At 49.4% G+C, this 3,473-nt stretch overlaps 1 pseudogene; it reads right to left on the reverse strand.

The window, feature by feature from the left end:
* Window positions 1-1,964: 1,964 nt before the first annotated feature.
* On the reverse strand, window positions 1,965-3,246 carry LOC121146426 (annotated as a pseudogene).
* Window positions 3,247-3,473: the final 227 nt, after the last annotated feature.

Consider the following 3,473-nt stretch of genomic DNA (forward strand, 5'->3'; position numbering starts at 1 on the left):
TCCACAAATGCCTCAGCTGGAAATAATCCAGGCTTTTCAGCTGGGTATCATGGCCCCAACTAGTTGAGTACTCACCTGTTGTCTCCCAGGATACGCACCAACAGGGAGCTAGAACCCAGTAGAGTTCAATGCCTACCCATCATTGCCACATCCTCTGTCCCATTAAACTAGCCCATAGTGCACGCATTAGTGCTATCATGCTTTGTGAAATAGGTAGTATTACTAACATGATCACATCAAGAGAAAAGTGTACATGAAGCCAGTTTGAAAATATATCCTTCATAGTTCCCTCTTTGTGGAGCCATGACTCAAATCCCATCACTCACACAATAAAACTGCTTGGGTCATGCCATTTCCTTCCAGACCCGAGTCTCCATTTTCATTCTGAATTGATTTTAGGCCCTAAAATATGCACCTCTCTCATGTTTCTTGTGGTCTTTCTTCAATCTTCTTTCTCATTAAATCATTTTCTCCCTCCTGAGGGAAATTGAAATCAGAAAACAGACCTCAGTGGTCATTATACCTTTAGGATTTCACAGCACTGTCACATGCTAAAGTTTCAATAGGTTTTTGTAAATAAAAAAGGATATATTCATTAAAACGGTATTATGTGAATTCAATGCAAGGGAAAGATAAGCAATGAAAATCAAAGATAAGGGCCCGGCGGTGTAGCCTAGCGGCTAAAGTCCTTGCCCTGAACGTGCTCTGGAATCCCATATGGGCATTGGTTCTAATCCCGGCAGCTCTACTTCCCATCCAGTTCCCTGCTTGTGGCCTGGGAAAGCAGTTGAGGACGGCCGAAGCCCTAGGACCCTGCACCCGCGTGGGAGACCTGGAGGAAATTCCTGGCTCCTGGCTTTGGATCTGTGTAGCACCGGCCCTTGTGGTCGCTTGGGGACTGAATCATCGGATGGAAGATCTTCCTCTCTGTCTTTCCTTCTCTATGTATATTTGACTTTTCAATAAAAATAAATAAATCTTTATTTAAAAAGAAAATGAAAGATATGCAATGAAAATTGCTTATTTTTCGCTTAATGGAAAATGCAATTTCTTAACATCTAATACATAGAGCAAAGATATGTGAATACTTTCTAGAACAAGAGCGTGGAGGGTGTTTTCTCCCTTGAGACAAACCCTGCAGCACTCTGATGACGCAAAGAATTTCCTCTGCCATCTAACTGAACGATCTGGATTACTAATAATTGGATAAGATGGTTGCTAATATAGATTACATTCCCCAGCTTACACATTCACCTATAAATGGAAGGAGTAATGCAGGTAATAGTATCTCATATTTCGGGCCCGGCGCGGTGGCGCAAGTGGTTAGGTCCTCGCCTCGCACGCCCAGGATCCCATATGGGCACCGGTTCTAATCCCGGCAGCCCCGCTTCCCTTCCAGCTCCCTGCTTGTGGCCCAGGAAAGCAGTCGAGGACGACCCAAAGCTTTGGGACCCTGCACCCACGTGGGAGACCCAGAAGAGGCTCCTGGCTTCGGATCGGCATAGTATCAGCAGTTGCGGCTCACTTGGGGAGTGAATCATCAGATGGAAGATCTTCCTCTCTGTCTCTCCTCTCTGTATATCCGCCTTTCCAATAAAAAACTAAATCTTTAAAAAAAAATAGTATCTCATATTTCAAACATAAAATTCTTTGCATGATGAATAATTAGGTATATTTTAATTCTCTCTCTTGATTATATCTTCCCAATTGGGCTCTTGTTTTTTGTTTGTTTTTTTGTTTGTTTGTTGCTTTTCCAACTTTATTTAGAAAAACAAGTGCAGGTCCCAGAGCCCCCCACGCCCTCCCCCACCCAGCCATAATTTAAATAACAGAGACAGTTGGAGGGAGGGGGAGGAGGAGGGGAGTGGGGAGCTGCTACATCCTCTGCAGGGCAGCATCTAGTCTGTCTTCTTGGGCACCAGCCTCTTATCACGCTCATCTGATGCTTCTCGGCCTTGGGGTCCTCAGCCCCTCCCCGGGCCCAGGGTCGGAGAGGCAGCTGCAGCCCCACTCACTCACCAGGGCCCGGCCACCCTCGGCCCTCGCGCCGCCACGGATCAGCGAGCAGGCGGGCGTGGGTGGCACACTCCTCGCAGTTCTCCAAGAGCAGGTGGCTGGCCTCCTTGTTGAGTGCAGACTCAGGGTTGGGGTGGATCAGCAGGCACTTGATGCTCAGCAGCACGTGTGGGATGCCCAGCTCCGCCGTCCAGTCCCTCTTGAGCACATTAACACAGCTCTCGCCATTGGCGCCCACGTGAGGGTGGAAGATCTTGGTCAGGAAGTAGCCCTTTGCGGGAGGAGGCGGGGAAGTCCTTCCCCAGCAGGAGTTCCATGCGGGAACAAGCCTCCTGCGTGCGTGCGGGGTTCCCTCAGGGCCCCCGATGGTGACCTGCAGGTCAGTGAGGTCCTCCTGGTTGGGGAACACCTTGATGCCATCAGGCGGGTCAGCGGTCAGCATCTTCACCTCCTTGTACACCAAGCGGATGAGGTGGGCAGGGAGGTGACTTTGGCCAGCTGGGGTGGGTCCCCCCACCTCCTTCCAGCGCTGTCGGAGAAGCCAACCGGGGCGGGAGGGAGAGCTCTGCAGCCCCGCCTAGGACGCACAGCCCTGCTCCGGTGCCCGCCGCGTCCGACTCCCGCCGCGCACTCAGCGCAGACCCGCCTGCCGCGGGGGCTCGGCCGCACTCCTATTTGTCTTTTTGAAATAAATGTTGCTCATACCGCAAAATCAAACAGGCAAAAGCACACGGAAATGAAAAAACAAGAAGCATACAACTGATTTAACGCAGTCAAAGGCCACCTGGGATGCCAGGGCAACTTGAACGAGGTCGATGGATCACATGTGAGAATATGAACTTCTGCAGGAGCAGAAGCCGTGGAAGACTCCATATTGCTGGACAAGGAGAACGGGGTTAATTCCAGCTCAGGTTCCTGCTGACTTTGGAGGTTACAGCTATGTATTGTGTGTTTCGGCTGTTACACTTCTCAGGGTGGAACAGAATTTGTCCAAGTGATCTTAGAGCAGAAACACATCCGGATTCAGCAGTGAGTCTGTCACAGGTGAGTTTGACAGCAGTTGGCTCCCCTTTCCCTGGGTATCTGATATGGAAGATGCACCCTTCTAAAAAGGCAGTGAGAGGTGTGCTGCATGGTCTTGATTGTTCTAATGCTCAGATCTAATGGTTTAATCAATGTCCTCAATTACTTATTCTTTTCCCCGTATTTTTCTTTTTCTTACCTTATCATGACTATTAGTATAGTTATTTCTTTTATTGGAAAGGCAGATATACAGAGAGAAGAGACAGAGGGAAATCTTCTGTCTGATGATTCACTCTCCAAGCATCCAATGGCCGGAGCTGCGCCGATCCAAAGCCAGGAGCCAGGAGCCAGGAGCTTCTTCTAGGTCTCTCACGTAGGGGCATGGTCCCAAAGCTTTGGGCCGTCCTTGACTGCTTTCTTAAGCCACAAAGAGG

This window comes from Ochotona curzoniae, unplaced genomic scaffold (genome assembly GCF_017591425.1).
Source record: "Ochotona curzoniae isolate NIBS_2020 unplaced genomic scaffold, NIBS_Ocur_1.0 contig_1328, whole genome shotgun sequence".
In the NCBI taxonomy this organism is placed as follows: Eukaryota; Metazoa; Chordata; class Mammalia; order Lagomorpha; family Ochotonidae; genus Ochotona; species Ochotona curzoniae.